The sequence below is a fragment of the Anastrepha obliqua genome, chromosome 2 (assembly GCF_027943255.1).
Source record: "Anastrepha obliqua isolate idAnaObli1 chromosome 2, idAnaObli1_1.0, whole genome shotgun sequence".
In the NCBI taxonomy this organism is placed as follows: Eukaryota; Metazoa; Arthropoda; class Insecta; order Diptera; family Tephritidae; genus Anastrepha; species Anastrepha obliqua.
Window position 1 is genome coordinate 92,158,597 of NC_072893.1, and position 23,142 is coordinate 92,181,738.

Sequence of the window (23,142 nt, forward strand, 5' to 3'; positions counted from 1 at the left end):
CATTGGTCTCATACCCATAGGCCAAGCAGCATAAACAATGCAATGGCTCTAGTATGGCGTGAATACCCGACTACTAATAGCCTCTATGAAGCAGCTGCATCAGCACAAACCGAAATCTCACACAATATACCGCAAGACCAAGTGTCACCACGAGGCCTGAAAGTCTCTTCGCACTGTGAGACCAATCTGGACTCACATGGCACTCAACGTGTTAAACGTAGATTACTTCCGAACGTCGGCTCATTTAATAAATTTTCACTCAACTCGTAAATGTTGGTGACCATCTATTTTCCTACTCATACACTCAGAATCCTTCCGGTCATTTTGGTTAGCCTCATAAGGATACCATTTAAAATTAATCAGTTGTCTCAAACATCCTGCATATGTATGTATGTACATATGTATATATTAATGCTTACTACCCCTTCTTCATTCCTTGCCATTCATACCGAAAATTTTTGTGGGTGGGTGTGGTTTGGCCCATTGTTTCTGCTGTTGGCGTGGGCCTTCACTTGCAGGCAATCACCGCGAAGAAAATCCAATTAATAGCCACAATACCAGCATCATTCTCGCTCCACCCCATCTCTCTTCACCGCACTGAGAAGCAGCGATTGAGGCGTTTGCCTGCTATCCGTTGCACACATTTCCATACGAATTTATCGCATTTTAAAACAAAAGTAAACATATTGTAGACTATTTCAGAGCGCAATGCGTAACCGATAAGGATGAGCTGCTACGCAAACATGGACACAAGGACGCACATACACACATACGAATGCATGCTTGTGAAGATATGTGAAGTTTATGGATATGCCATGGTGTGCTACGCCTCCGAAGAAGTTGCAGTTGCATGCGATTGACCGTCACACAGCTTAAGTGATGCGGCTACTTGTAGATTGAACTTTCACACGCATAATTTCAGCTACGCAAACAAGCATACATACATACATATATGTTCATACTTATGTATATTCATACATTCCTGAGTGTATACCAGAATGAGGACTTGCATTGATATCCAGCCAACATGAAAATGATCTAAAACAAATAATCGAATTGCCACGAAAAGTGGTAAAGAATATCTGTATGTATTTATTTTTACATTCTAACTGTGCCAAAAGAGGGAAAGCGGCGCAGGACATATGACAGCAAGATGTGTTTATATAAGGCTTATACATTACATGCAAATATACTTATATACATACATACGTATATATCCCTCATTTGGCTTTGGGAAGGGCTTTTCGTTGTTAAGCTTTAACTGTGGAAGTACACAAATTTGTTTGCTTTGCTAAGACATTACGTTACTTGGGTTTGAGTATTTACACAAACGATTAATTTGCCTCACAATAAATGAAATTATCACAGGAACAACATCATCTACCTCTTAACCTAGGAATAATGGATTAGATGGGCTCTTTACCTTGCATCAAAATAATTATATTGAATGCAGACCTCCTTTATAAAGGGTGTCCCAAATACATAAATGTCCTCGATAAGAAGGTCGCATAGACCTATCGGATGCAATAAAAAAACCTATATAAAAATAAGTAAAACCAATGTGAAGAAACTGAAATCAGTTAAAAAAATACGCCAATATGAGAAAAGTATCATGTTAAAATCCAAGTAAAATTTACGAGATAAAAATACACGAAAAATCAAAAGAAATTTCGTTTAATAAATGAAAACGAAATGCACTAAAAGGTTTATCAAATCATCGATTTAACCATAAAATAGTTTAACCTTATCCAAGAAATATAGTAACACTATAAAGATAAATGGGAGCCACCGTAGTAGCGGTATAGACAACTACAGGTTTACGTCAAAATATAGTTTTATCTCACAGACGGTGGAATACCCTGGCGTTTGGTGGATTTTCATCCCGCCATTTTAATTAAAGTTAAAAAGAATTTTATATAGTATTTCGAATCCCGCTACACTTGTCTAACTGGAAATATCAAGGGACCAATATTTTATTCCGAGTTGATGCGTTTGCTGGAAATCGAGTTTTTCGAGTTTTGCTTGAATAGCAGGCGGTCACCAGAACCATGAAAGTTATGCTGCTTCCAATTCTGGAAACTCTATTTCGTTTTGGTAATAATAACACAGGCCAACAACCAAAAAACTTTTTCGATAATTTTAACTAATTACTTTGTAATTTGGTGCCTTGATTACGAAAAAAATTATTAAAAAGTTATATCACCCATCAATTTTTCACATTTTACAATTAAGTAAAAATAAAGTTGATGTACCAAAATTTATCGGATATCTTTCACAGTCCTGCGAGGTACAGTTTCTAAAACGGCTATGGGTGTTTCTTGAAGGGTTTTTTATGCTGAAAACGAATATGACCTTGAAAATGCTCCAGTACGTCAGGATTTTTGGCAATTTGAGGTTAAATAGTCAAAAAATGCAGATTTTGGCCATTTTTTAAATTTTTTTTTGAGCAAGATAAAGTTTTTTTTTTAATTTTCCACAACGGCATCGCAAAGTACTAGTCTTCAGCTTTTAAATCCATTTATAAAAATATTTTTGCGATTAATATTGTATAAAAAAAGTTATACTATTTTGAATTCGCCCTTTACAGGGGCGTTAGAGAGTTAGAAAGGTTGAATTTGCATATCTAAAAGTCTCCAATTCAAAATAGAATAACTTTTTTTATATTAATCGTAAAAATATTTTTAAAAAAGGACCTTAAAGCTAAAGAGTAGTACTTTGCGATGCCGTTGTGGAAAATTAAAAAAAAACTTTACCTTGCTCAAAAAAAATTTTGAGAGATTTTGCAGGCCTGTGTAATTATTATTATTTAGTATCTTGAGTGCGCTGAATGTAAGACACTTCGCCCTAAAGGATCTTCGCGATCGCTATAAGCTTCTAAAAACAACAACATGAGTATGGAAGTTATTGTGAAAAACTGGATTCCTATTGCAACTTTACCAGTTCTTTGCTCTCTTAATACTAGCTAAAAGTTACGTCAATAGTTTTGATTTGAAAAAGTTTTTTATCAATATTAGTCCCGAAAAAAGTACTGAAAATAATGCAGTAATGACGACTAGAATTAATTTATTTTTAAAGTTTTAGTGTGAATAGTAATCTACCTGGCTGTGCTTAGAATTATTTACATTTTCCTGTTACCGAGATTATAACTTATAAACGGCCAAATGAACGATCATCAAATTAAACTCGTGAAAACTTTTTTTGTTAGCTTTCGTCTATCGGCAAGTAATGGCAAACATGCGAGAGCATTTCTACTATGAAAATCTACTTTACTGTTCGGATACGGTTTGAAACAAAAGCACATATCATTTGTAGGATAAAATCAAAGCGCACACCGCAAATTGGAGGAGAATTTCGGTCAAAGATCTGATCTTTATAGAAATATTAACTTTAAACCGCTGCGCTTTGTTGTACCGTGAAAAGTAAAAACTATGATTTTTGATTGAATGTATGAAAAACTATATGCATTTATTAATTGAATAATGGAAACATATTGCAATGCTCGCAGGGAGACAATTTTTTCTGTTTATAGTTACAAATAATGTTGGTGCGATTGGTGGTCTATCCAATATGTGAGCATTCAACATACGTTGTTTTACCCTCGAAAAGGATGAGCAGCTAACTGCAATTGTTTAGCATAACAACAACAAGCATCGGATGGTACTTCGATTTCCAGGCAGTGGTACATCTACCACTTAATATTTAACAGGAGTGGTATCTCGACTGTAATGACACCTATCGCCTAATTTATGAACCGAATCGGATTGTAACTACACTTTTTAAAAATCTCCCGTAAGTAGAATAGGATCTAGGAAAAACAAATGCTTTGATTTCAAATATCAGATATAATCGAGAAAAATTCCAACCTTTTAAGTGGTTGAAAGAATAGTAAAAGGGCTTTTAAAATATTCGAGATCATCTTTAAAAGTTCATTTGTTGAGATAGATTGATGTTGTATCGATCTGGAAGGTCATTCATCAACACTCGCTTTCACCGTAACCGCGGATGACAACTGCGATGCAATTCATCATCACATTTATTTCAAAATTGGTAAAGCTTATTCGATTCTCCTAGTATACTTTTAAATTGGTCCATTACTAGACTCCATTATTTTTTTTTTCTAGACTAAGGGTATTTCAAAAGAAAAGGTCTTTTAAAATAAAACATGTACAAATTTAAATTCCTTCAGGTTTCACTATTTTTTAGTCAAAATATTATTCTTCACAATTATATGTGGAAAATTCCATTCCATTCAATTAAATGCCTACCATGAACATGTCTACATCATGTAAAATTCGTCAAAGGAAGAGGGCTGCAATATACGCTTCCACGGCTGCTATGACCTCATCATTCGATAAAAAACGCCTTCCACGCATGAATTTCTTTAGGTCTGGAATCAGATGGAAGTCGCTAGGAACCGAATCTGGTGAATACTGTGAATGCTCCAACAATTCGAACTTTAATTCATGGATTTTAGCCTTTGTCAAAATGCTCTTGGGACACGATGCAATGCCCTGATCAAAAATATTTTTTTTCGTTTGCAAATTGGGTCTTTTTCTCGAATTTTTTCTTTCAGCTGGCCTAAAAGGTTACAATAATTTATTGTTTTACCAGTTTGCAAGTAATTCACAAACAAACTTTCTTTCGCATCCCAAAAAACTGATGCTGACGCGTTTTTGGCCGATTTCTCGAACACGAAATCGTTTCGGAGCCGAAGAACCAGGTTCAGAGGTTCTTTAGCCTCTTATTTCAATTCGGGCGGCAGAGAGAACGTAGGTTCGAATCTCAGTGAAACACCAAAATTAAGAAAAAGTTTTTTCTAATAGCGGTCGCACCTCGGCAAGCAAAGGCAAACCTCTGGGTGTACTTCTGCGATGAAACAGTTTCTCATAAACAATATATACCGTTCGGAGTCGGCTTGAAACTGTAGAAAAAAAAATTTGGTCAGTATCAACGCCATCTCTTATCAAACCGCAAAACTTATTGAACAACCTAGTACATACAATGCATACCGGAGTATCGGACTTGGAATATCTAACTAGTTTAAGAATGTTGTTTAAAAGGCTAGGTAGACTCTTACACGCAGAAGTCATTAAAAACAGTACAGCATTCATGTATTTCTTTCATCCATCTCTACAACACACTTAATAGCCTTTACAGTAGTATCGCATACATACATATGTATATTCCGATTTGAAACTCCAATTAAGGCCCAATATAGATTTTGCAGTGTATAATTTTAGGAACACCCTATAAAAATTCTCCATTTTCTAACAAAGGTGTGTGAGTCTATGATCCCAACCGAATATTGATATACGCCAATTAGTACACAACAAATGACTACCTAACATACATACGTACAAGCATATACATACATATGTACATATAGGCATTAAAATAATTCATTTGTGTTTGTACCTCAACAATTACGAAATTATTTACACAAAGGATAAACATGAGCAACTGAAGCTCTCTGATTATGCGGCCGCAGCCGATGCCTCGGCGCTCGTTGTTGCTGTGCAATGCCTGCATCAGACCACCCAACCGCCACCCATTCGTTACAGTGTCAATTGTGTAGCAGCTACGGAACGGGTGCAAGGACGAACAGCTGAAAGAAACAAAAAAATGTATGCTTCCTTTTGACCGGAATTAAGACTGAAATGAGCTGCAAATGTTAATTCTGCATGCGTTCGAAATATATGTACATATGTATGTATATATTTTATGTAAGTGCTCAAATGCCTGGGAGAAGCTGTTGAAGCAATTGGCAGTGGCTAAATAATTGTGCCAAATGAGTGAATAGTAGGACGTGGTACAGGTAGTGAGTGCACCAACTGCTGCTATGAAAACGGAGTTGGAGCTATGCTGGGGCTTTTGCTCACAAAGAGCGCGGTTTTAGGGGCCACTGGAAGTTCTTGGTTATTATTATATTTATACAGTTTGTCAACAAAGTGTATTTACAAGATCGTTTTGTTTGGCAAATAAATTGCTCATTTACTAAAATTTAATTTTATAAATTTAATTATAATTACTTACGGCCTTTGGAATTACATGGTCAGCGAAAAATCAAGAATGCATTTATACGATTGCTTTTGTTGCCTTTGCAATTTCTTCAAAAGCAAAAACTGTAAGTGCAAGTAAATAGTGTTATTAAAATATTATTACAATCTACGTTTCATTCAAATGTAAGCCGAAACGAATCGAACTCAGAGCAAGTAATTTGTACGAAACGACATTAACGGCGGTTGCTTAAAAGTCAATTGGCTTTATAACTGTCTGGATGTCTAGGTCACACAAATAATTTTTCTCTATTTTGACAGCTAATATGTGTTTTAATTTGTCTTCTGAGCATATTCTTGTATAAACTCAAGGTTAGGTTTTAGGCTACAAAGATTTCTATAATTGAGTTGTCGCCATTGCCATTAGGTTTGCCCGCGTTCTCTGTATCTGCTAATTATTCAACTGCAAGTTCGGCAAGAATAATCAGCGATTCGACCTTAAAGATTAATTTATATATATCTACATACATATGTGTCTAAAATACAAGATTAGGCAGATGGGAGTGGAATTTTGCCATAATTTAATTTTAGATGAGTTATAGGAGAGAAATGAGCTAAAGAAAAATTAAAAGTTAGGTTCGGCTTATATAAGCATTGTGGAGATGAAATAAGAATTATTTTAATGTATCTTTAAGATAAGCATTTTGAGAATAATTTTGGCCTGATACAGTTTTAGATGGGCACTGAGCTTAGAGAAAGCATTAATGAGATGAAATTTAAACCAAACTCCGACATTGCGTCAACTCAACAACTTATTCTGTCAAATTCATTGGGAATTGAGTATCAGAACCGCGATAGGCGCAAACGTTTGTATTTTTCAAACCAGAAGAGAAAAATCGCAAATGGTGAGTAAATACGCGCAAACTACTATCGCTGGTGAACTGAAGGCAAGAATGATACAAGATTGTGCCTACCAAAAAGACGTTACGCCACACCGGTGCAGCTGCGTGAGAGAAATGAAAGAAAATGCGAGCGACAATGCAAGAAGAAGAAGAAATAACAAACAATACGGATAAATTGTACAAGTGTGACGTCACGCACACAGCGACTCTGTGAGAGCGGAAGAGAAGAATGGTAGAATTTAAGATGCCGCCCGAAATGATTTCAGTACAGCGAATACAAACAAAACTAAGAGGAATGGTAAGCGGAAGCAAGTGGCACCGGAAAAATACAAGAAATTATACACATACACATGCACTTTCTTGCCTCAGTTATTGTTATAAATTTATTACTTAGCACTTCATTTTTATTATTTTGTTTAATTTAAAAATCACAATATTCACCAAGTCATTCGGTGAATATTCAGAAACAAGTAAGTTTGGTACTGACTGAATGCACTGACGTCATCGGTTGTCAAAATCGTATGCGGAATAGCGGTACGAGATGGGCGCCACGTTTGTATTCGGTACATTGTGACCTGCACCCTCAAGATTTTTCTCAGTAAGAAATAATTAAAAAAAAAAAAAAAACTCTACAGAAAAACGGTTTGATTATTATATACTAGAATAACTGTCCAATCAAAAATCGTTAAATAAATTCAACTGTTAAAATTTGTAGGCTATCTCTGATGAATTTTTGCCGCAGAGAGCAGATGGAGAGTTGAAGTTTATTAAAAATTCCATGGAGGAAGCGCAATTAGAAGTTTTAAATTCTGTTTAACTAATGTTCGCGAACATAACGCCCATATGGTTAAAAGATATGTGCGTTTTATAATTGTAGAGAAGTTATGGACAACCCTCACAGATCTCGAAAATGAATCCAATAAAAAATAAAAAAAAAAAACGTAAAACTACGTTTGGCTTTGTAGCATTGTTTTTTAACAAACTGTATGTATCCGTATATTTTTCTTTTCTTTTTCGCCGCTACCGTGAGAGGTTTGAGTAGCACTTGAAGAGCGTTTTTAATTGAACCTGAGCAATTAGCGTGCAATTTATTTCAGCACTGCCAAAACGAGTGTGGGGATTTCGTAGTAGCGCCAGTATAGCAAACTTCTGCTTGCCGCATGCCACATGACATGGTTGTATGTACACATATACATACATGACTGACTAGCGGCGTATGCAATGTTGGTGGTTGAATTTCCAGAAATTCAATTTAATGAAATTTCTAATGCAACACAACGCGACAATGACAATGCACATACACACATACATACACATGTATATTCCGGCTTTTATACGATTGTGAATATGGATGCGCTGCCCGACGTCTCTTTAGCTGAGTGCTGTGAAGATTTTATGTTGCCGCCACGTGTTTATCCATCAAAACGCACTTTTGTAGAATTAATTTTAAATGCAGGAATCCGTAGTGGCATGCAACATTGTGTGGCAAGGTCTTCTTGGTTGTTGCTTCATTGGCAGCATTAAAGCTTTCTAAATGATTACCACTCGCTGGATGAGTGCTCAATAATGTGGGTGAAGAGCAGCAGCTTCTTTTCACATTAAAACCTGCCTGTATATGAGTATTGTCCTTGGTGGGGGGGTTACTACGCTCAGGCAACCAGCGCTGTTTCTGTGCATTACTCAAACTCGCATGTTTAATTATAATTGGAAAGCATGCAGCAAAGAAAGCAAAGCAACTAAGAAACAAAAAAACAACAACATGAAAACAAAGTGTGGTTCAAAAGGACCACGAACATAGGGTGGTTGTGAGCCTTCTATAATATTCACATATATGTGTGTTGCTGTAACCTTCTGCCCTCTAATCATTAAAATGGTTAATTGAGTGCTTAGCTCACACACACACATACAGGTATATATATTATGCGCGTACACATTCATGTTTCCTATAAAAAGCAAATAACTGAGTGGCCAATTTAGTATTGGATTAATTATTTTAATTGAAATCTTTATTATTTTACAAATAATTGATGCTTAGATAATGATTACAGCCGTAACTTTAGCTAATTTAAAAAAAAAAAAACCAAGTTGCAAAGCAATTACCAAGTCTAAAAGCTTGTCGATTGAGATCGTGTGTGAGTTGTCCTTCAAGGTGCCGGCAAAACCTCTTGGTTGGCTTCTACCAGCACAAGCCGCTTGATTTTCTTTTTATCGATAAATCCTGTTTTCTGAAAGGACGCAAGATGTGCCAAAACAGGCGAGCATAAGAAGGCAGTAGACGTTGACACTCTTTGGATTGTCGAGGGTTTTTGATTATCGTGAAGCCATTGATGGTTTTCAGTATTATTGAGAGTATTTGACAGTTTGGTAATTTGCATTTTTTACTGGCGTACGCCACCGCTACTTTATTTTCGGCAAATTTGACAATTGAATGACGTCAGTACAGAAAATAAACAATTATGTGTATGTACGCACAGATGTATGTGTGCCCGATTTGTTTTATAATCCACTCACTTTCGCTTATTCCTCCTCTTATTTTTACTTGTTTATTCTCTGTTCACGTTATGACACTTTGAAGGGCGAAATTTGCATTCTATAATTTTTGCCACCTTATCTGCTTGTTCTTACTCTAATTGGTTTAAATGCCGAATTCCAATAATTTGGAGTACCTTTATTTAATGTAACAAAATGTGTTTGCACGCCAGCAGTCCGAAATGTTGTAACCAGTCTAGTCATATAATAATTGAATTTATAACTGGCTAGATAAAGCGACCTATACAAATATGATTTTATATTTGAAGAAAAATTAGTTAATAATTAAATTAATTAGTTACAAATTAATAGAGGTCCAGACCTGTCCCCTCCGGACTTCTTCTTGTTCCCGCACCTGAAAAGAAAGCTGAAGGGGAGGCGTTTCGACTCAATCCAAAAAACTGTGACAGCCGAATTGAACGCGATTCCGGCGGATGAGTTTAAAAAATGTTTCCTGCAGTGGAAGGACCGCTACCAGCGGTGTATTGACGCTCAAGGGTCCTATTTTGAAGAATATTAGTTCTATTATATACATGTAACTATCGATTGGCTCGCGCTTAAAACGCGGACTTTCGTGGAAAAATTGTTTATAACGATTTGTCCCTGTTGTGTAATGCTCTTGGAATCGTTAAATCAAATAACATTGTCTTAACATTTGATTTCCCTACATAAGTGATATTTTTAAAGTTTTTCTTGTCTGGCTCATCATTTTCGGTTTTTGACGGCTATCATCTATAGAATGCATAATCGGATGGTCCTTGAGATACGTTTTAACTTCGGTTGTTGTTGGTATTGTATCAATACAAGTACGATGAATGTAATTGGAGGCACATTCCTTGGAACTGCCACTACATCTCTACGGTACCAGGAATTGTTACTCCGAAGCCAGGCTGTTACTATCCGTAGCGGTTTGTCATTACTTCGTTTACAATTGTTGTCTCACAGCAGATAAGAGAAGTATCACTTCCTTAACCTAAAAATTCTGCAAATCTGTCCGGTTGATCATCATTTTCGTCCTAGTGCTCATATAGCAATATACCATTTAATGAATGAATTGCTTCTTCTGCAATGGCAGTGCGGATCGCGGCCATTCTCTCCATGTATTTTTCGTAATAGTGCAACATTTAGCTATTCGATTTTTACTTCTGTCTGTCTACGGATCCAAGTTGAGCGTTTTTTAAATCGAGTTCATTTATAGGAATAATGAGATAACCATTTATGTAGGAAGTAGTTATAGAGAAAATATCTTTGTCAATAGTAATTTTTTTCCTGTAAGAACAGGAAGAACATTACAAATTTGATGCCATCTGGCAGCAATCGAAAGCCATTTGCACTGAGTATTTCCATAGCACGAGTATGTGACCGATCGTCCAATCTGCAGCAATGGTGACGCAATTTTGTTTGGCAAATATAGAGGCGAGCAGCTAAAAAATTCCTACCACGCCAAATGAATCCCTTTATTTAGTATGTTCTTGACTTTGCTGGCTCGAATAATGAAGAAATATTTTGGAACCCTATTATAACGTGAGGACAGCCCCAAATGGAAACAGAGTGGAGCTGAAAATAAAGAGGAAAAGTTAATTGAAGTTATATTTGCTTACTTTGTGACTGCTTTTGAATGATCTTTCGTTAAACAGTTATTTCATTTAATTAAATTTCTGCGTCTCATTTTTCTGCTTAATTGTCTTACTTGAGTGCGATAACTTGTAATCTCGAAACAGCCGAAAAAAGCAAAAAAACACGAGGAGATGCAGCTTTTACGAATATACATTGCTTCTTCACCAACGCATCAAGACAAAATCTTAAAAATGTCAAAAATAAAAAATGATATTCTGTCAACTCATTCATTAGTTCATGATAGCCATTTAAGACCGTAATCATTATTGTATTGCATTTGGTAAAAAATGGACCACAAAGTGCGTCAACACTTTCAACGAAGCTGCCATCCTATTTACCACAAGCATCAATACAATACTAGCAAGTAGCCACACGGTAGCCCGGGGAATCAAAATCGCACAGCCCGCGTATGGAAGCATGCAACACAGTTGCGTTTTATTTTTAACTTTTTTTCGTTTTCAACCATGAAGAATTTTTGGAAGAAAAAGATTTAGAAGCACCATTCGCCTTCCGAGAGAAGGGTGCATGTTTGAAAAATGAGCGCTTACGCACAAACGAAAGGGGTTACATATCTGTCAAAATGTAACCGCCACTTTTCTGCTACCACCGCCACGGCCAAATAATGTTTTGTTTCCGATATGATTTTGCTCTCTTCGTGCTACCTTCCGTGTCATTGCCTTTCACTATGCTTGTTGTAAGACTATTTATCATTTAATTAAAAATGTTCACCCTTTTCTTGTTTTAATTTCAAACAGAGCAATGTCCGACCACACCTTTTTATTCGATACCTACATATAATAATGTGGTAGGCTGCACAGGATGCTGTGTGGTGTGAACACCAATGTACGAAGTATCCTTTGCTTTAAAAACATATACTAATATTTTTTACCTGTGACAAACCCTACTAACACTTAACGGTTGGACATTTAGCTATAATAGTTGTTATGCCGCTATGTACTTTCTCATGAATATGTATTCCTTTGCTCCACCTACTTGCTGAGAGTGTTAATTGACCGCCCACAAAGGTTAAATATCACACTGCATGAGTTGGCTTCACAAAACATGTCGTTGCTTTTACGGCGAACAACTCACATCAATATGCAGGGGAGTGGCAATATTTGTAAGTATATATTGTAAGTAGATATTTTAATTAAAAAATATTATACTATACATGGTTTTGTTTTGTTCTATTTTTTCTAAATCGTAATATCTAATCAAACTCGCCTTCGTCAACAGAATGTGACGAAAATGGCCAACTGTTAAGCCTAACAGTCACATTACAGTTGTTTGCATATATTTTTCTGTGGAGAGAATTACTGTTAGAGCACGTGTTTCTTTACTCTGGCGTTCATCCGCGCTCACACTGGAATGAATCAGCTGTTCTGTATGAGATTGTATTTCCATAAACAATTCATAGCTAGCATGTAGAGTGATAGTTGGGTTCGAAAACAAAACTTTACTGGAGGGATGCTTTCTACGAGGAATTTTCTAATTTTGAAGTGCAGAATCTAAAAATAACTTATATAGTAGGAAAACCATAACTCTCTAACAATAATTTGAATATTGATTTTATGTTTAATTTTTTTATTGTGAAATCCTTTAAATGAGTTTTTAAGTATACATATTTTTTAATACCTATTAATAGATATTAAGTTGTATATGCAAAATTAGATCTTTAATTAGATTAAAAGATTTATAATTCTTCATATAAAGATTTCCATCACTCAATATATTTTTTTACTTAGTAAAAAAGCAAAATTTATGATAATTAATTTTGCGTCATTTATGCGTATTAAATTAAAAATTAAAAAAACTAAATATAAAAAAATTGTAACTTTTAAAAATTAATTACAATGTTTAATTATTATTTGTGGTTGTAATAATATGTACATATGCATGAGTGTTTGTTCGTAGCAATTATCTCATTGTAAAGTTTTTTTTTAATTTCTCTGCAAAGCAGCACCTTCGCAGCCGAGCGTTTATCTTTGATCCTGGATTCGATTCCAATTGTAACAAGAAACATAAAATAATAGAAAAGTTTGTTTATACTCGTATAAGTTTTTATCACTTAACAATTGGCATCTTAAGAAGCGAAAGAAGTTAGCGAAACAGCAGATGCAGTGTTTTAGAGCCAATCCTACCGAACACAACACACCAAATATCTTGGCGACTATTTCTTTGAAGGCCTGGGAAATTTGCAGAATGTCTCACTGGAGGGACTAGTTACCTTCTTAAAAAGATCTAAGTGGTTTAAGCACCTTAGTTGGGCGATGGAAATCAAATGCAGGTGTCACAATGGGCCTTAGGGCCACCGAGTGTCTTGTCTTTGGATAACCTAACCTAACCTAATGTTGCATTTACATTCATTGGCAATACCAGCTTATAATACGCGTTTAGTGCTGGGGAGAGCCTTCAGTTCCGCTTGGCTACCACTGCACATGTAAATTTTTTTGCTCACGCAGATGTTCTTGAAGACATAAGCCATGACCCTAATTATTGCAAACATTTCTACACCTCTCTAGGGAATACGAAAGTTTGACGTTATCTTACTCAACGAATATCCCTGCTTGAAAGATTCTGAAGCATTGCCCACTTAGTTCTGTTGGCGCAAGCCATTGGTTCCTGTCTTGTGTTACCATAATAAACTTTCTAAGTAACTTAAGTCTCAGTGCCCAAAGTCAGGAGGCGTGGCAAAATTCTGTATTTACTTATTGAATTTTATACACCTTCTTCTTTGATTGAAGAACTTTTTTTTCGCGATCTTGATGTTCTTTTAATTCTTTTGCAAAGTTGCCGGGATTTAAGAGCCCTTAAAGAGCTTAAAGGGAAGTTATAATGCCATGTTTCTATTCGCATTTCGAAGTTACAAGTTCGAAATCGGATGGTTTATTTGGATTTCACTGTTGTGTTATTTATTTTACTTGAGATCTAGATACAGTCTAGTTCACTTAATTAAAGGCAATCATTTTTATGGAATAGAAGCAACCGTATTTGATCTAATATCCAAAGGTTTTCTGATACTTCAAGTACTTTCCTCGAAAATAAATATTTCGCAGCAGTAAAACTTCAACAGCTGTAATATTGAGCTTGATTTCACTTCACTGGGTTCACTTGAATAGAGACACTTAGCTTGCGTTTTTTGTAAGCATTCACTGTGTTCGGTCGAAAACTTCTTAGATCTAATAAAATAGGAATGCTGAAAGGTTTAATAGATCGCGTGAAAGGATCAACCGCTATCTTGGCCACAGAGGGACTATCGAATCGTCAAGTGACGAAAAAGATTGGTCGAACTCGTAATGATGTGGTTGTGGATGTAGAAACAAGATATCTCCTATGGTAAGAACTACAAAGGCAGAACTGCGATTGTTTCGACACCAAAGAAATCGGTAAGATCATTGGAATTGCATCAAATTCCGTCCTTTCAACAGCACAAATTACAGAGATGGCAAATTTTGCAGCCAGCAAAGCCAGCGTTCGAAGGACTTTTATTATACGAATATTGATTGAATAGCCCCTCTAAATTTTTATAATGAAATCGCTTATGAGAATCAATCTAACTAGGACTAAAATGTAATGCCGCGAAATTGACAATTTATTTTGTTGAAATAAACAAAAAATTCTAAATTAGAAAATGAATCCGTACATCCCATTTCCACTAAAATAACTCCTCTTAAAGTCATCTACCTGTGTATCCCCAACTACTGCAATATATATCTTTGTATATAAATAGGTGAGTGTGCTTGTATACCTGTGCTCATCAAGGACGACACTGTCCAATAGCGTATCAGATACGAATATGTCCACAAACAAAAAAGAACACTTATAAAAATAAAAACAACAAAATCAAAATAAAAGCAATAACATAGAAAATCCAAGGACAAAACTGAAAAAAAACCACAAAAAAACCACACACCGGAATGTGCGCAAAAGCTACCTACACTAACAACAACGATAGCTGTCCCGAAAACAACCCCACTGAAGAGCGTGGCAAGTAGTTGAGTGGAGCTGAGAATAGAAATCATATAGGTATGTAAAAGCTAGCAAGTGAAGGAGAGAGCATGTGAGCAAGCGGGCGCCAACAGTAGGTGCCTAGAAATGGTTTGGTGGAGCAACAGTGGAGAGAACTTGAATGGATATGTTTGCGTGTATTTATGTATGTAGGTGAAGTTAAAGAGTGTAATGAAAAAGCCGGTCTCACCGCCACCACAACAATAACCTCTGGGCGAGAGAACAACAGATATGGAAAGTCCCAGTTGGGCTGGCCAAACAATACGGTAGCGATATCAAATTCTCTCTTGCACATTTGTGTGTTGTTCGCTGGAAATTTGAAAAGTGCGCAAGGCAAAGGGGTGGACCAAATGTACAACAATAACAGAGGCATCAACAAGAGTCAGCAACCACCAAGCGACTATGCATATATGAGTACTTGTAACAACTAAAACAACAACAACAACAAGCAAGCATATCAACAACAGAGACAGCGACAAATTCCTAGTGGTTGGCGGCCGGGCGCGCGATTCATTTTTGAATTTCTCAGATTTTTCATTCATTCGTCGAATAAACGTCGACGCTTTCGGTTTGTGTGAACGGTGATTTTCGTATCGTTGTATACAAAAACAAAAAAGAATTTTATCTGTTAGATAGTTCAGCGAGCTCAAACAATCTTAAGCAGCAACAACAATAACGTGCGCGTGCGATATCATAATTACAATATTCGATACAAATTAGAAAAATAAATAAAAAATTTGCGGTTTTGGCGAAGCGTTAATTGCAATTTGGCAATTATCTTTGTAATCGTGGAAACAAAATTAACAAAAATAAATTCGTATCAAAGTGCTTTTGGAGCGTGAAGTATGCGACACTAAGCGGGTTTTCTTGTTGTGGGTACGATTTGTTGTTTATTTTGTGATTTTACGACACAAAAGTGCGTTTTCAATCAAAAATTTTATTAAAAAATTACATGGCAAAAAATTGTTTGTTGTATCAGAGCGCACATATGTAGATATATATACATACATACAAAAATCAAAGTTAATTAAAATCGAATTGTGGCAGCGCCAACATAACAACAACAATAACCAACAAAAGTGGCCGAAGCATAGCAGTGGTGGCAACGGCACTAGCACAAAAGCGAAAGAGCGCAAATTAAAAGCAAATAACGAATAATTGAGAAATCACAGTTGCGACTACGCGTTAATTAAATCACAACAAAAGTAAGAATATACAAGAAAATCAGTGTGAAGAAAAAATCATTTTCAAAAAAATACATATATATATATAATATTTCATGCAAAAAATTAACACATCAAAAAGAGTGGAAAGTGAAGAAAACAACAAATTAATCGCAATAACACGCGGAGTAAGGCAAGAAGTGCGGAGAAGTGCTAGCAGCGAATATTGTTTAGAAAAAAGGTAGAGACTTCAAAATTTCCGAAAAAATTAAGTGAAACAAATTGAAAGGAGTAGAAAATCAAGTTTCTAGCTAGTGGAAATGGTCCTGGTAAACATAAACAAATAAGCAAAAGCCCTGAAACAAAATAAAATATGTCTATGCATTTACAATGAAAGAATGAAAAAAAAAATAAACACCATTGGAAAAAATAAATGAAATGATATAAAATAAACAAGATAAAAATATAAAATAAAAAAGATAAAAATACAAAATAAAAAAGATAAAAAAATAAATAAGATAGAAACTTTAATTAATTTAAAATTTAATCAAACAAAAACAATAAAAATTAAAAAAATAAAAGTAAATAAAATAATTTAAAACAAAAAAATAAAGAATAAAATAAAGTAGAAATATTACAACTACTTTCCAATCAGTCCTAATGCAATAAATTCAGAAACTAAGTGAAAAACTCTAAATGTTGTAGCTAAAATGTCAGCGGACAACAAGTGTCAGCAACACATTACAACTTTAACAACTTCATTAACAAACTGTCGGCGGCAAAAGCATCAACAGCAAATAAAAATAAAAAAGCAAATACACACATACACTCATATTATAAGCAACAACAACAGGAACAAAACAACAACAATCGTGTGAAATGTGATCAGACTGTTAAGCGACGTGACGCCGCGATCGCAATCAACACTGCTACTAAAGCTGACGCTATCAGCAACATTGACGTCGACAACAGCAGCACCAACAACAGGAGCAGCATAAATAGTAGCGACAATGACAGTAGCAGCGACATAACTGACATGCAACAACAACAACAGCAATATAAGTCACCGGCACTTAAGTGTCACTTTTTCAAAGAAGCTGACTAGTAGAAAACTGGCTGCATGACTGACGAACTGACTGCTTGACAAGCCATGTCATCCGCTAGACACCTGAGTAAGAAAAGGGGAAGCAAATATGTATGTACGTAGGCATACAATAAGACACCGTTAATGCGCGCAGACAGCAATAATTGTTAGCAACAATCACTGGACGACAGCAAGTGTGACCGATAGCGGCTGTCGGCTAAGCAAGCACAGTGCTGGAGCAGCGAACGCAGTCTCGTCTATTTGTTTGTTACGGGTTAGAAAAAAGTGCGTTTGGAAAATAATATGAAATTGCTTTTTTCGCATACATATGTACATACATATGTATATGTATGCATGAACGTTAGGCGCTTGACATTTGTTTATAAACATATTTAGCGCCTCTTCAAAACCTCTCCAAAACATCAACGCTACGATTGTTTGTTACTTTGTTGTTGTTGCTGTTGTTGCTGCTTATAATGTACAAGTTATAATGTACAAGTAGCTAATATGTTGCTGTGGCTCGTTTTTATCGCTGACAAATGGCGTGTTTTACCACTTAGTTCGAATTGTTTGGCCGTTAGATTGTTGCTTGCTTTGCTTGGCCGCCTGCCCGCCTGTCTGCCTGCTCGCCTACCTCTACGACTTCTTGGCTGATTGGTTTAGTGGGCAAAGCACGCGCTAAACATTTGTCAAGTGTACGCGCCAAGTAAACGCGCATATTTGCACACAAACAAATGTACTTACACTTGCACGCCTTGAAATGTCAACAATATAATCACAACGGTACTTGGTGTGTGTTGTCACAGCGCCATCGCCAACATGATCGTCGATATGCTAGCACAATTCACTAATCTTCGGCGGCTAAATTGGCGTACAAAAAATAAATATTCTTGACTGCTAAAGGGATTTGGGACAGTAGTAGCAAAAATGTGGCCGGAAGTCTTGTGAATGCAGTGTTTATGATTATTAAAGAAAACATTTAAATATTTCATTTGTTTTTTATGCCTTTGGAATTTTTTTGCAAAAAAGAAAAATTTAATATAATACGTAAAAAATACTTCTAAAAGCAGAGGCTTTTGGATGATTTGTTTGTTTTTATAATACGTGATGTTCGTGGCTCGTGTACGTGGTATTACGTTATTTTTTATTAAAATAGTCAATAAATAAAATAATAAAATGTAGTGTGGTATTAGACGGCCCAACAGTTCTTTCAAATAAATATGTATGAAAAAACGCGAATTTACGTGGGGTCTTTCGCTTTCCCGTTTTCGATATGATGCTACTATTCTTATTCTTAATTTAATTTCATAATTTTTTTGTTTTGTTTGTGGTATTTTAAATTCATTGTTTTTATTTTTCGCATTTTTAATAATTATTATGTATTATTTTTTGATAATGATTTTATTTAATATAATATTTTAATATTCCATAAAAAGCGCCTGTAAAATGTTATTGAAGCTAACGGCTATCATACCAAATATTAAATGAATCAAAAAATTACGTATTCATATTATGTCTTTAATAAAAAAAGTCTGTATTAAAGTTACAAACAGTTTATTGGCAGTATCGAAGTAGCGTGTTAATTATTTTTGTTGCTTTAGTTGTTGTTTACCCAAAGAATTTGAAGGTTTTTTTATAATTCCCTTTAAATGCTGTGAAAAAATATGAATAAGTATAAAAAATAAGTCAAAGATATACAGTGAGTCACAGTCAAAGTGAGCCACCAATTCCTTGAAGATATTTGTTTAAACAACTTTTGTAAATACTTTCAAACACCCATTATTTTTTGTCAACATTATCAAGTGAGCATGCTTGTGTAATCTAACTGTATTTTTTCTGTTTGTTTGCTGCCGAAGTAAGAGTAATAATGAAGAACAAAAACAAACGCACAAACTAACGTCACTCTCAAAGTGAGCCACCTAACATTGTTTCTTTTAAAATGACGGGATATATATTTTTGGATATTAATTTTCGCTTGCATCTTATTCTTAGTGTTTTAGTTGTTTATTATCAAGCGGGTTAAAAAGAGGGGTCGACAAACAAGTGTTGAAATTAGACAGTTAGTAATTGATCTTTTTAAAAAAGGAAAATCCCAAAGAAAAATTGCGGAATATGTGAATAAAAGTCGAGGAACTGTCCAGCACATCATACATCGCTTTACTAAAGGAGGAAGAGTAGGAAACAAGCAGAAAGAAAGCAAAAAAAGGCGTTTTCAGAAAGGGACGAGGCATTTATTTTGCGGGAAGTGAAGAAAAATCCTCATCTTAGTGCTCCAAAATTGACGAAGATGGTTGAGGAGTAGCTAAATATCCACGTTAACCCCGAAACTGTAAGAAGAGTTCTCAGAAAGCATGGTAATAATGGTCGTACGGCCAGAAACAAGCCATTTATTAGCAGCAAAAATCAAAAAGAAAGGTTGGAGTTTGCGCGGAAATATGTCTACAAGGATATGAGTTTCTAGCAAAAGGTTCATAACGGTATAATGCAACGTAGAGGCTAAAATAATATTTTTGTAGGTTCTCTTTACAGACGAAAGTAAATTTAACTTATTTGGCTCTGACGGTAAGAAGATGGTACGGCGACAAAAAAACACTGAGTTTCAGCCGAAAAACCTAACTCCCAGTATGAAGCACGGCGGTGGTTTTGGGGCTGCATGGCAGGTGGTGGAACTGGAAATCTTCAACATATTCCAGGCATAATGGATAAATACGTTTATATAGACGTTTTGAAGCAAAATCTTAAGCCAAGTGTCGAAAAACTAGGGATCGAAGGCGACTTCTATTTTTACCAGGACAATGATCATAAGCACAAGTCGTTTGTTGCGCGGGAATATCTATTATATAACTGCCCCCACGTATTGGAAGTACCACCGCAGTCTCCAGATATAAATATAATTGAAAACTTATGGTTCCGTCATGACCAAAACCTGCGGAAACATAGCATTTCTTCAAAACAAAGTCTTTTAGATGCCTTACAAGACGAGTGGCGTGCAATTCCTTCCACATATACCTGTAAGTTATTAGAATCAATGCCCCGACGTCTAAAAGCCGTTATTTCCGCCAAAGGTGGTCCCAAAAAAGAATTAATTTGTTATTTAAGTTCAGTTCAGCCAAGGTGGCTCACTTTCACTGTGAGATAGATTTGTGAATTATTTTAGTTTTTGTTCATTTTTTTATAATAAACAAAGAAAGTTCTTCATGTAAGCGATGAATTATTGAAGCTAATATTCAAACATTAAAAAAACATAAACCTTTTTTCCAATCTTTTGTATTTTTAAACGAATTTCTACTAAATCTGATGACTAGAAAGTGTGGCTCACTTTGACTGTGACTCACTGTATAAAGAGTGCTATTTTTTGCTATTGAAGTGAAAAAATTTATTTTTTTTTCTATTTTTTTTAATAAACAAATAATTTTTTAACGCTTTGAAGAAGTTATCCACTTCGTGAATCCCTCTATTACGTTTCTGAATATTTAAACAAAAAAATTAATCTTTCCAAATTATACTTAAGGCTAATTGCACACTCCGCAATATTTTCAATCCGGTACTCTAGTCGACAACATCATTGATGACATCAGCTTTTTTCTATACAATTAATTTTTAAATAGATTGCGGCAGAGCAGTGTTTATAATTGTAAAAAAGTTGGATGATAAATTATTCATTGAATCTGAATGAGTTGAATGAATTAACAGATCAAAAAACTGCAGCTTGTTTTATGTTGAAGCGTATGTGTACAGGGTTACCGGAAAGTCATTCTAGATACTTAGGGACATTATTATTTAAGCTATTCCTAATTAATTGAGTATTATACCTTTTTCTACAAGGGGTCTTTCAAAAGTGACGCCTAGATCTCAGTAGTGAATAATTCCTAGACGTTACCTTTTTTATGTCAATTTTGATATTTGTCAAGTAGACAATTTTACACGACAGACAAACGCGTTAAAATTAGTGAAATTTATTATGAAATTCGCGATTTGTTTTAGTGGAAATATTTGGCCGAATGATCGACAATTCAAAGGTTGGTGAAAAAATTTCAAGAAACTGTTTTTGTCAAAGATAGAAAAAACATGCTCTCGAGAATATTGCTGCTGTAGCACAAAGTGTTGCGAAACAACCTTCAACATCGATATCTTGAAGTTCTCCGCAATTGCGCATTCATAAATCGACTGTTTGGCGGACTTTACCGGACGTAAACGTTCTCATGGTGGGCATTTAAATGTTGTAATTTTTTATAACACATATCTATAATTGTTAAGAGCCGCCTTTGAATAAAAATAGTGAAACATGAAAGAATCTAAAAAAAGAATTTTAAAACAACATCTATGCGCGTCTTTTAATAGTTTTTAAAATAGTTTGCAGAATAGTTTTCATAGAAAGGTTTTTGTTTTTTAATGATGTAAATTAGGAAACACTTTGTCATCAATCGTAAAATCAAAACTTTATTAAGTAGCCATTTTTAACTATCAGGGCTTGGTTAAAATTTTATTGATGATTTTTATTAACCGACATACCCATTAACTAAAAACAGAATAAATCAGACCTTTAGAGGTTTTTTTAAATAACCTTTAATATCGATTATCAAATTATGGTATGGTAAACCCTTATAACCCTGTATAATAACTACATATCTTTGATCGTATCTTCTCGCTTGTAAGTATGCAGCAAATTGAGTTTTTTTGTTCATCTGTTCATTTGCCGAGCAAAACATTGCATCTCTTAAATCGCTTATCAAGCATCACGACACAGATTTTTTGGTTGCTTTGCCAAACAAATTGCCTATCGAAACCGCAAAATGAATGAAGTTGACAATTCATGTCGTGAAATATTAGGCCTCTTCTTTTGGCCAAGCGTTAGCAAGCGCCGAATAGATGAAGCAACTGGTATAAATGAACAAACTTATATATTGGCAATGCTGGAATAGATAAATTCCATTTGTTTATAAGGCAGTGATTTTTCGCCAAGTTAATCGAGCATAAAGACAGCGAGCAAAGAAGTGGGGAATAGAAAAGGCCTATTTTAAGTCATCTATTGCCCACATCTGTGAAGCAATGGGGTGCAATTTTTCATGTTTGAGAACGAATTAGTATTTTTTGTTGCGTTCACATTGGCAGCATGTTTGATAATTTTAGTTTTCCAGACTAGACAGTGCATTTCCTATGTTGAAAAAAAAATCATCCAGAATCTCGGTGTCCTTCTTTCAGCACGGTCACAACGTACTGGCTTATTTGATGACATTTTCAAAATGACGATAACATAAATGGCAATGTCCACACTTAAAATATTGCTATCGCAAGAAATCAAATTTTACAGCTGTTATAAAATGAACAATTGAGTGCCGAGGTGTTGAGTTATGAAATGCTGATTTGCAAACATGCACTGCTTGTATGCTAGGGATTGCAAAGCTAGCGTAAACTTTTAATCCCACGGATTTTTGGATATTTTTAAAGTAGTCCCGGTGTCTCGGGATTCACTTTCGGACATAACTTTTTCAGTATGAGGCCCATTCAAAAATCACTGCCAAAAATTACAAAAGCACTTAATTAGTATTAGTAAGGCATTCATATAGGGAAACATTTGTTGCTTCAATCCGTTACTTGTGTTGCTCGTGCTCTGTCAACACCCTTTGAGTTCCCGTTCTTCTCAATGTTGTGGTGCAAGGTGTGTGAACATGACGGGAGCATCAAAAGAGAATTCTCTCTTAAGTGAGTTAACAGCATTAGAAATAGTGAGTTGTATGAGATATACCCGTACTCACAGTTGTATGAGGTATACCCGTACTCACTAGCGGCGAATTTCGACCGATAACTTTGATTTTGCTTTCGCATGCAATGTTTTCGTCAAG